Raw genomic sequence first — 12,142 nt, forward strand, 5'->3', positions numbered from 1 at the left:
TATATATATATATATATATATATATATATATATATATATATATATATATATATATATATATATATATATAGCTATAAAGTCAGTATTTACCGCAACAAATATTAGATAATGAGAAGATTTAAGTTTGAATTCCCCCTTTGGAGAAATATTGGAACTTCTTCCTCACGCTGTCACTTGTGTTGTGTTGTGACTGTCTGACTGACCACCGCCCACCTCCTCCTCAGGCTAAGGGCCTCAGCTGCCATTTTATAGCTTTTCCCTTCAGTGTAACCGAGATAGGGTCGGCTAATTACAGGTAATTATATTTGCCACGTAATTGTGGTAATTTTGTTGAAAATTAACATAAATTAATTCCAAGAACTTAACGAAGTCAATATGGCTACCAGCCAGGTGTCAATAAGCCGGCAGGCGAGCCAAGAGTCAACCGGTTATACCAGTTATTTACCCCAGTACTGTTGACCGTACTATTTGACCGGCATTTTTTTGGATTTGGAAATTATGCCTAAGATGTGTATAGGCCTCGGTAAATTTCAGTTCCGTTTATTTGTATAAGTTGGAAGTGTCTTGGTACCCATGTGTAGCATGGGGTCACGTGGCCTATAAGTGGCATTCATACCCTTTTAATACTTAGGAATTTAAGTAGATAGATAAGTAAGCGATGTAAGGAATTTAAGTAGATAGATATGTAATCGTTGTAAGGAAATTGGTATGAATATAGTTGTGCTAATGAGTAGAAAATGGGTTGATACTGTTTTCTTTGCTAAGGCAATTCTTTTTTGTGGTTTTATTTAAATGAATGATCGTTATTGTTATTGCAAAGAGATTCACCAGCCAAAAAAAGATCGGGTAAAATTGTACTGTATTACAGGGTCTGATTTCGAACAGAAAATGTTTTCCTGTAGTAAATAATGTGATTTGACCGAATTTGATCTTCATTTCAACCGCAAACCAACAGAACAACCAGTCCGACTAACGTTAAAGTGTTTGGTGTGACGGTCTGAACGATCCCCCGGTCTCAATTCTCCTTGATAATCTGCACATGCGCGAACATTACCGTTTGCCAGTGCATACCAGGTTGACATTTTATTTTCCTGTAATGTTAGCGTGCGCAGCTCAGCATTACCGCTTGCCCGTGCATACGAGCTTGATGTTTTATTTTCATGTGAGCGAAGCGAGTTAATAACGGAAAAAAACCATTATACAATGTCAAGGAGAATTCTGAGACCGGGGATCGTTCAGACCGTCACACCGGACTGGTTGCTGTTATTACGGATGAAATGAAGGTGAAAACCGGTTAAATCACGTTATTTTCTACAGGAAAACATATTTTCTGTTAAAATGATTAAATATAATGGCTTTTATTATATATATATTTTAAAATACTTTAATATTAAGACTTGTTCAAATTTGGTGTCACTTCGCTCACGTATGTACTGCGAACGGTAACATTAGCAACGTTACCAACGTTACAGTGATACACAACGTTGCCAACGTCACGGTGGAACTACTAACGTTAGCAATGATACAGTATTATTATCGTGTGTATTTTAAAGAATTTTTCCATATATCTTTTACTCAATATATAAAAAAGTACATAAATGGTACAGAACCTAACAAACCCACCTAACCTAACCTAGAAGTTCCCAGGTCACAAACCCAATATAATACCCTCTGTTATATCACTCAGCTCACGTTACGGTAACGTTAGTACTGTTACGATAACATAATATATAATGGATCTTGTTTCGCCATTAGCTTGCTTCGCTCGTATGAAAATATAACATCAAGCTCGTATGTACTGGCAAGCGGTAATGTTGAGCTGCGCACGCTGACATTACTAATGTCACGATAACATTACCAACGTTAAATTTAATGGTTCTTGTTCCTCACTTACGATCACAGGAAAATAAAACATCACCCTTGTATGCATTGGCAATCGGTAATGCTGAGCTTTGTACTCTAACAAAATATAATAAAACTAACACATTAAAGTTAAAGAAATTAATTACTTATTTTTATGACCGTGACGACGTAACTTAGAGGTCACGGGGGTGTTGTGACTGAGTCTGCGGTGTCTTAACCCTTTTACCCCCGGGGTATTTGGAAATTTCCAACCCTTTTACCCCCGGGGTATTTGGAAATTTCCAACCCTTAACCCCCAGGGGGTTATTTTTTTCCCAGCACATTTTGCAGTATATTTTTTTTAAATAGCTCAAACAGCCTTAATTTTTGTCATAGAGAGGTAAGGTTGGTGTCATTCTCTTGGAAAATGCCTGAATTTTCTCAAAATTATCAAAAAATATAAAAAACTAATTTTTATAGCATTTTTTTTTTGCAAGGACGTACCGGTACGTCCATGGGGGTAAAGGGATGGCTTTTGTGAAACGTACCAGTACGTCCTTTGGGGGTAAAAGGGTTAACTGTTTTGCCATAGATTAGTACAGCACTTGGAACACTGTAAAAGTTGGTATATTACATTACGTGATTTAAGAAAATCATCAACATTGAAATACACCAAAATACTTTCAAGTATGGATTACTGAAGACGAAAAAGTTACAATTTTCTAATACTTAGATCGTAAAATACGCAAAAGACGACACTTGTAATAACAAAGACGTGACTCGGACAAAGGTTTCCACTGAAAAGGGTTAGTTGGAAGGTGTGGGTAGGGAAATATTAACCTCTCTGTGCAAACTTTACATACGTGTGGGTTCGTGATTGGTTAACGGAAAAGCAACGGAGTCTAGAGAGTAAATATGAATAAACAATGGGAAACTTGTCCAGAGCAAGTATTTATGTGAAATCTGGGAGTGACAAGGTAATAAAATGTATAAAAGTAATATACGAAGATAAAATGGAATGTACGATATTTGATGGGTATATAAAATGAGGTGATTTTATAAGGTATCGGGTAATAAAACGAGTATTACTGTGGTTAAACGTAATATGTATACGAGGGTATTACATAACTAATCAAGTAATAGACTTGAACAAAGCTGGTAGAGAGACGAATACTTACATTTCTCTGCGCAGGGAGGCGGGGTTTTTGCGCAGAAGGACGAAACCTGCTATGTACAAACGCACGAACAAAAGCGTCTATAACGGGCAAGTAGAATGAGAAAAATTAAATGAAAAACGCTGCTAATGTTAGCATGTTACGATAACATTTGATCTACATCAGACGTTGGCAGCACTGGTTACTGTATTTTTTACAACGGCGCCTCCAAAGTTTATCCAGTAATACTGTTTTGTATTTTCCTCCGCTTATTATACATCCAAGAAGGTAATGTATAGAGAAGAAAAGGCTTGTTTTACGATTATATATCGTTTCTCCAGTATGTTTTCCCTCACCTAAAGCCCCGAGTTCCCACTGGTGGTCCCCCATTATCGTAGGATATAATATATATATTTCTGAAACTTCATTTGTGACTGGAACGAGTGTCATTTTCGAAGAGCGTAATTTTTTCTATAAGAAAAAGTAGTTTTTTTCCTAGGTTACATTGCCCGGTAGTACACTACAATAATACCTAAGATCGATAGTCTCGGGTATCAGACCTAACCTAACCTAACCTTTACCATATCTTCAATAGCTGGTTTGGGTGTAGTTTGACGACATATTTCTTCCCAAAAGTTTAGTTTTAAGATACAATACACAGTTATGTCCATCATTTTCTGTAAACAAGTGGAATTAATTATAGGAGTGTCATGAAATGTTGAAAAGATAGAATTATGAACTGTAATCGGGTAGTGTAGAGGTGGTTGAGTAATCGGAGGTTTGTCTGCTAAAATACTTGGCTGCTCGGCTTACACGCAGAGCATGATGCTTATCTCTTGTCAGTTCAGAGGAGCAAGGATATGGTAAATAGCGAGTGAAGCGAGCCAGTTTTTGAGTTACTCATGAATGGCAGAGGCAGGGGATGGTGGCATTGCCCTAGAGACTGACTATAAATACATATGATCAGTACATAGGACCAGGGAAGGCCAGGTAATGGATGCTGATGCCTAAGTAGGTGGACCTATAGGCACTCCCAAATCCCCCAACCTTAGTTTGCAAGGATGGTGAGGTTGCAGCTACTAAAGGAACTAACGAGTTTGAGTGGTACTCGAACCCCAGTCAGCAACGTTAGTAAATAGGCTACCACAATCCTAAAAAAAAAAGCAAGGTTGATATACGAGTTTAACCCTTTTACCCCCGGGGTATTTGGAAATTTCCAACCCTTAACCCCCAGGGGGTTATTTTTTTCCCAGCACATTTTGCAGTATATTTTTTTTTAAAATTGCTCTAACAGCCTTAATTTTGGTCATAGAGAGGTTAGGTTGGTCTCATTCTCTTGGAAAATGCCTGAATTTTCTCAAAAAATTATCAAAAAATATGAAAAACAAATTTTTATAGCATTTTTTTTGCAAGGACGTACCGGTACGTCCATGGGGGTAGAGGGATGGCTTTTGTGAAACGTACCAGTACGTCCTTTGGGGGTAAAAGGGTTAATTGCTACCGAAAATGAAATTCTCTATAAGAAATGGATGAGTGCTGGCTAGCTTCTTGTCCTTCTCTATATGTTTAATGTGGGCTGGGTCATAATAACTTGAATATCGGTCGATTTAAATGTGAAGTATGTTTTTTACTCTTAAGTCCATTGTTTACATTTGAGAGACACTGGCGGAATTCAAAAAGAAAATTTTATTCATTATTTATCTCATGTCTTTATCTGCCAGTTAAAAATTATTATACGTATTTTAATGTTCAGTTTTGTTTTTTCAATAATCAGCAAACTAAAGTGTGCTTATTTTTCCAGCAGCACAAGAGGTCTAATTCCCTGCTTTAAGCCGCCAAACTGTACCCCCAACCATCTACGTTTACGACAGGGTCAGTGACAGTTCTTCCTTTGTCAACGGAAGGCCCACAGCCTTCGACCTGCCAATCTTAAGGTAAGGATTTATTTTTGAATCGTGATTTCGCTTTAGTTTGTGACCTGGAAAGGGGGTTGGGGGCTTGCCCCCAGCTAGGGGTTGTGACCTGGAAAGGGGGTCCGAGGGCTTGCCCCTGCCTAGGGGTTGCGACCTGGGAACTACCAAGTTAGGTTAGGTGGGTTTGTTAGGTTCTGTACCCTTTTACAAATCTCAAATGTGTTAAATAATCATAGTTGGCATATGTTCAGCCACTTACATGATCCATATATTTTTCCAACTGGTTATGTTCTTCTTATTTTGCATTTCTGACTATTATTATTGGTGTAAATTTCTCGTTTGACTAGAAATTAAAGTATCTTATATATACTGGTGGACCTATAGGCGCCACCAAATCCCCCAACCTTAGGTCGCAAGGATGGTGAGGTTGCATCTACTAAAGGAACTAACGAGTTTGAGCGGGACTCAAACCCCAGTCAGCAACGTTAGCTAATAGGTTACCACAATCCTAAAAAAAGCAAGGTTGATATATGAGTTTAATTGCTAGCGAAAATGAAATTCTCTATAAGAAATGGATGAGTGCTGGCTAGCTTGTTGTCCTTCTCTATATGTTTAATGTGGGCTGGGTCATAATAACTTACGTATCGGTCGATTTAAATGTGAAGTATGTTTTTTACTCTAAGTCCATTGTTTACCTTCGAGAGACTGAAGGGGACTTATTGTGCATGCGTTTTTTTTTTTTTCCATGTATTGCGGAGCCTTCTGTGCATTTATAATGACATATCTGTCGGGTGGTTTTTTTAAACCAATTAACAGCTTACAAGTAGTTCTTCATGAGTTCCCGTATGTTCTTTTACAACACCTATCCCCACCTGCTTTTCTCTTCAGTTTCATCATGACTTCCATATGCAAAGGTGGTTGTCTGAGGGAGTGGGAGATACATTCCCTCTTTTTTTTTCAGAGAAAATAATAGGGCATATGAGTTCCTAAGAAACCATGGAGTCATCCCTTCAGAGATTCAATGCCCTTCCTGCCAACAGCCATGTGTTTTTAGATCTCGAGTTAATCAGTGGGCTTGTAATAGATCAGTCAAGGTTGCTAAGAGGGGAAAGCGTTGTGCATGGGGTTTTTCCGTAACCTCATTTAAGGGCACTTAAAAAAGGCTCACGTTCAAGCATGGGACATACTACTGTTTGTGAATCATTTCCTTGAAAGGGCTTTTTGCACGGCAATGTCACCTATAACCTTGGCTGGACATTACAAACTTCGGTTAACTGGAGGTCTTATTGTTCAGAAGTCGTGGAAAATTACTGCCAGAACTTGCCGGGTATTGGTTGGCCTGGCAGTGTCGTCGAAGTGGATGAATTCAAGTGTGGGAGGTTGAAATATAACAGAGGTAGGCTTTTGTCTGGTAGCATGGAGCGGGAGAGCAAAGTTTTTGGTCCCTTTGGTGGACCAACCAAGAAATGCCGAGACCCTTATGCCCTTGATGCAACATTATATTAAAGCGGGTAGCGTAATCCACAGTGATTCATTTTATTCAATATTTATCTCTTTGTCTTTATCTGCCAGGTAAAATTTATTATATTACGTATTTTAATGTTATGTTTGGTTTTTTCAATTATTAGCAAACTAAAGTGTGTTTATTTTTCCAGCAGCACAAGAGGTCTAATTCCCTGCTTCAAGCCGCCAATCTGTACCCCCACCCATCTACGTTTACGACAGGGTCAGTGACAGTTCTTCCTTTGTCAACGGAAGACCCACAGCCTTCGACCTCCCAAACTTAAGGTAAGGATTTATTTTTGAATTGTGATTTTGCTTTAGTTTGTGACCTGGTAAGGGGGTTCGGGGGCTTGCTCCTGGCTGGGAGTTGTGACCTTGGAAGGGGGTCCGGGGTCTTGCCCCCGGCTAGGGGTTGCCAACTGGGAACTACTAAGTTAGGTTCTGTACCCTTTTACAAATCTCAAATGTGTTAAATAATCATAGTTGGCCTATGTTCAGCCACTTATTTGATCCATATATTTTTACAACTGGTTATCTTGGTTTTATTTTGCATTTCTGACCATTATTATTGCTGTAAATCTCTCTTTTATGACATTCCCCACCCTTAAAACCCCAGTATCGTACTGGGGCCGCCCATAAATGTCTTTATATAATGGGGTCCAAAAACTCATGAACTGGTGGTTTGCCCTAATAATCAATATTTTGTTGAAGGCAGATTTATATATTAGCCTGTTCTATAATGCTGGTATTTTTTAGTCTTTCTTTGGAGGACTTTATTCGGAAGAAAATGTTCTTCATAATTGTTATAGTTAATTTACTATTTTTTTTTTGTCTTTCAAAGTATGATCTACAAAATGATAGAAGTGATATTTTATAAATGACAATTTGTTCCGATATGATATACTTCAATGCACTGCATTCATAGGGGGTCCTGGAATCCCCCAGTCATGACTAGAAAAATCCAAAATATCATGTGAACTGTTAGATGTCTGATTTAAGCACACAATTGCCACTATAATGTGACTTGCCAGAAGATGTGTGGTTTTAGCACAAGAACTCCATTATCTGTTCATGCCAGAAGATGAGTCTCCTACTCTAGTGGAGGGTTAGAGTAGGAACAAAAGGAGAAAAATATCTCCGGGTGGGATATTTCAATATGACCTAGTGGGAAGGAAGAGGTTTGCCTTCGTGGAAAGCTAGTGTTTTACAAACACCAACTTCATTCCTCAACCACATTTATTCCTCCCATTTTATTGGACCATGTGGTTCGACTAAAGGTGCATCAAGTTTCTCTTCTGGGTGGATGCATTTCTAAATGCATGCTACAAACAAGGTCGTCGTTGATGTTACCATATTTCTTGGTTGTCATCGAATTCATCAGAGACTTCGTCGTTATTATCAGTCGTCGTCTTCATATGTTATTTTTGCTTGTAGAATTTATATCTTTTTCAGGAAATATAAGTTTATTTTATACATTTTTTTTTTTTTTCAGAACTTAATCCGGAAAAATTGAATTGGGTTTTAGCTACCACCACTTATTTTTTTAATTTATTGAACTTTATACAGTGAACCCTCGCTACTTTGCGGTTCGACCATCGCGGATTCACCACTTCGCGGATTTTTTCCATAACCCATATATATACAGTAATATATATATATATATATATATATATATATATATATATATATATATATATATATATATATATGCATGTATTTATGTATATATGTAGGTATGTATATTTGTATACATATAAATATATATATATATATATATACACACACACACACATATATATATATATATATATATATATATATATATATATATATATATATATATATATATATATATATATATATATATATATATATATATATATATATATATATAATATATATATATATATATATATATATATATATATATATCTATATATCTAAAGTAGGAAGATGTGATGTAGTTCTAAGGGAAAAGTATGGGAAATATGTCTGGGTAATAAGCAAAGCTCTACCTCCAGTTTGTTTCTACATTATGATCAGAGATAAATGTAAACAAAACATTGGTTGCCATTTTTTATCGTGCTTTTTAGCATGTTTAGGAAATGCATGATATAAAATCACCTTTAATATTTGTGCCTGTTTTAGTTTAGGGTACTGTAGTACATGCATTAAGTGCTCTGTACATTAAAGGGTAGTTTGTTAACAGTACTACGTACAAGGGAAGGTTTTAAAAGTCTGAATATACATGTTGAATAAATAGGTAAATATGGTGTCACTACTTCGCGGATTTTCACCTATCGCGGCCGCGACTGGAACCTATCTACCGCGATAAACGAGGGTTCACTGTATAAGAAATATGTGTTACTTCTCATTTCAGAGTACGATCTACTGTACATGGTGATCCCAGCATCATCGCATGTTGGAAAGGATATTTTATGAAGGTTTTCGCCATCACTCAACTTATTCCATTCGGAACATCGGGAAACGCCTGTAAGCTACTCCCCGTTCCCACTCTGTTTACCCTGGGATTTAGGTCGGAAATCCTCGCCAGGAAGGACAAGACTCCTGAGGAACGTGAGAAACGAACGTAATGGAACCCTCTAAGGGTGTGACCTAAGGTCATCCTTCAAGTGATTAACCAGTTGCAGACCTACCGTGAGGTATTAGGAGTACCTGCGATAAACTCTCCCAGAAGACATTGCAGAATCTTGCAATTAGTGTTCCAAAGCTCTTGAAAGGCTTTAAGAAAAGGGCTATCTATAAAATAAAGAATAGGGTGTTTTAACCCAAACATTGTGTTGAAGGCTGATTTATATATTAGCCTGTTCTATAATGCTGGTATTTTTTAGTATGATTCGTTGGAGAACTTTATTTGGAAGAAAATGTTCTTCATTATTGTGTTACTGTATAGTTAATTTATTTTTTTTGTCTTTCAGAGTATGATCTACAAAATGATAGAAGTGATATTTTATAAATGACAATTTGTTCCGATATGATATACTTCAATGCACTGCATTCATAGGGGGTTCTGGAATCCCCCAGTCATGACTAGAAAAATCCAGACTATCATGTGAACTGTTAGATGTCTGATTTAAGCACACAATTGCCACTATAATGTGACTTGCCAGAAGATGTGTGGTTTTAGCACACAAACTCCACTATCTGTGCTTGCCAGAAGATGAGTGTCCTACTCTAGTGGAGGGTTAGAGTAGGAACAAAAGGAGAAAAATATCTCTGGCAGGGATATTTCGATATGACCTAGTGGGAAGGAAGAGGTTTGCCTTCGTGGAATGCTAGTGTTTTACAAACACCAACTTCATTCCTCAACCACATTTATTCCTCCCATTTTATAGGACCATGTGGTTCGACTAAAGGTGCATCAAGTTTCTCTTCTTGGTGGATGCATTTCTAAATGCATGCTACAAACAAGGTCGTCGTTGATGTTACCATATTTCTTAGTTGTCATCGAATTCATCAGAGACTTCGTCGTTATTATCAGTCGTCGTCTTCATATGTTATTTTTGCTTGTAGAATTTATATCTTTTTCAGGAAATATAAGTTTATTTTATACATTTTTTTTTTTTTCAGAACTTAATCCGGAAAAATTGAATTGGGTTTTAGCTACCACCACTTGTTTTTTTAATTTATTAAACTTTATATAAGAAATATGTGTTACTTCTCATTTCAGAGTACGATCTACTGTACATGGTGATCCCAGCATCATCGCATGTTGGAAAGGATATTTTGTGAAGGTTTTCGCCATCACTCCACTTATTCCATTCGGAACATCGGGAAACGCCTGTAAGCTACTCCCCGTTCCCACTCTGTTTACCCTGGGATTTAGGTCGGGAATCCTCGCCAGGAAGGACAGACTCCTGAGGAACGTGAGAAACGAACGTAATGGAACCCTCTAAGGGTGTGACCTAAGGTCATCCTTCAAGTGATTAACCAGTTGCAGACCTACCGTGAGGTATTAGGAGTACCTGCGATAAACTCTCCCAGAAGACATTGCAGAATCTTGCAATTAGTGTTCCAAAGCTCTTGAAAGGCTTTAAGAAAAGGGCTATCTATAAAATAAAGAATAGGGTGTTTTAACCCAAACATTGTGTTGAAGGCTGATTTATATATTAGCCTGTTCTATAATGCTGGTATTTTTTAGTATGATTCGTTGGAGAACTTTATTTGGAAGAAAATGTTCTTCATTATTGTTACTGTATAGTTAATTTATTTTTTTTGTCTTTCAGAGTATGATCTACAAAATGATAGAAGTGATATTTTATAAATGACAATTTGTTCCGATATGATATACTTTAATGCACTGCATACTTAGGAGGTCCTGGAATCCCCCAGTCATGACTAGAAAAATGTAAACTATGTGATCTGTTAGAAGATGTCTGATTTAAGCACACAATTGCCACTATAATGTGACTTGCCAGAAGATGTGTGGTTTTAGCACAAGAACTCCATTATCTGGTCATGCCAGAAGATGTGTCTCCTACTCTAGTGGAGGGTTAGAGTAGGAACAAAAGGAGAAAAATATCTCTGGCAGGGATATTTCGATATGACCTAGTGGGAAGGAAGAGGTTTGCCTTCGTGGAAAGCTAGTGTTTTACAAACACCAACTTCATTCCTCAACCACATTTATTCCTCCCATTTTATTGGACCATGTGGTTCGACTAAAGGTGCATCAAGTTTCTCTTCTGGGTGGATGCATTTCTAAATGCATGCTAATGCTACAAACAAGGTCGTCGTTGATGTTACCATATTTCTTAGTTGTCATCGAATTCATCGGACACTTCGTCGTTATCAGTCGTCGTCTTCATATGTAATTTTTGCTTGTAGAATTTATATCTTTTTCAGGAAATATAAGTTTATTTTATACATTTTTTTTTTTCAGAACTTAATCCGGAAAAATTGAATTGGGTTTTAGCTACCACCACTTGTTTTTTTAATTTATTAAACTTTATATAAGAAATATGTGTTACTTCTCATTTCAGAGTACGATCTACTGTACATGGTGATCCCAGCATCATCGCATGTTGGAAAGGATATTTTATGAAGGTTTTCGCCATCACTCCACTTATTCCATTCGGAACATCGGGAAACGCCTGTAAGCTACTCCCCGTTCCCACTCTGTTTACCCTGGGATTTAGGTCGGGAATCCTCGCCAGGAAGGACAAGACTCCTGAGGAACTTGAGAAACGAACGTTATGGAACCCTGGGGTGTGACCTAATGTCATCCTGCAAGTGATTAACCAGTTGCAGACCTACCGTGAGGTATTAGGAGTACCTGCGATAAACTCTCCCAGAAGACATTGCAGAATCTTGCAATTAGTGTTCCAAAGCTCTTGAAAGGCTTGAGAAAAAGGGCTCTATAAAATACAGAATAGGGAGGTTTAACCCAAACATTGTGTTGAAGGCTGATTTATATATTAGCCTGTTCTATAATGCTGGTATTTTTTAGTATGATTCGTTGGAGAACTTTATTTGGAAGAAAATGTTCTTCATTATTGTGTTACTGTATAGTTAATTTATTTTTTTTGTCTTTCAGAGTATGATCTACAAAATGATAGAAGTAATATTTTATAAATGACAATTTGTTCCGATATGATATACTTCAATGCACTGCATTCATAGGGGGTCCTGGAATCCCCCAGTCATGACTAGAAAAATCCAAAATATCATGTGAACTGTTAGATGTCTGATTTAAGCACACAATTGCCACTA

General features: G+C 37.2%; 1 long non-coding RNA gene across 1 annotated transcript in view; it reads left to right on the forward strand.

The window, feature by feature from the left end:
* Window positions 1-232: 232 nt before the first annotated feature.
* Window positions 233-12,142, forward strand: part of LOC137617019 (uncharacterized) — a 39,932-nt gene continuing 28,022 nt past the window's right edge. The window contains exons 1-3 of the long non-coding RNA XR_011039547.1: window positions 233-295; window positions 4,798-4,930; window positions 6,568-6,697. This is a non-coding gene — a long non-coding RNA (uncharacterized lncRNA). The remainder of the gene's footprint in view (window positions 296-4,797; window positions 4,931-6,567; window positions 6,698-12,142) is intronic.

This window comes from Palaemon carinicauda, chromosome 23 (genome assembly GCF_036898095.1).
Source record: "Palaemon carinicauda isolate YSFRI2023 chromosome 23, ASM3689809v2, whole genome shotgun sequence".
In the NCBI taxonomy this organism is placed as follows: Eukaryota; Metazoa; Arthropoda; class Malacostraca; order Decapoda; family Palaemonidae; genus Palaemon; species Palaemon carinicauda.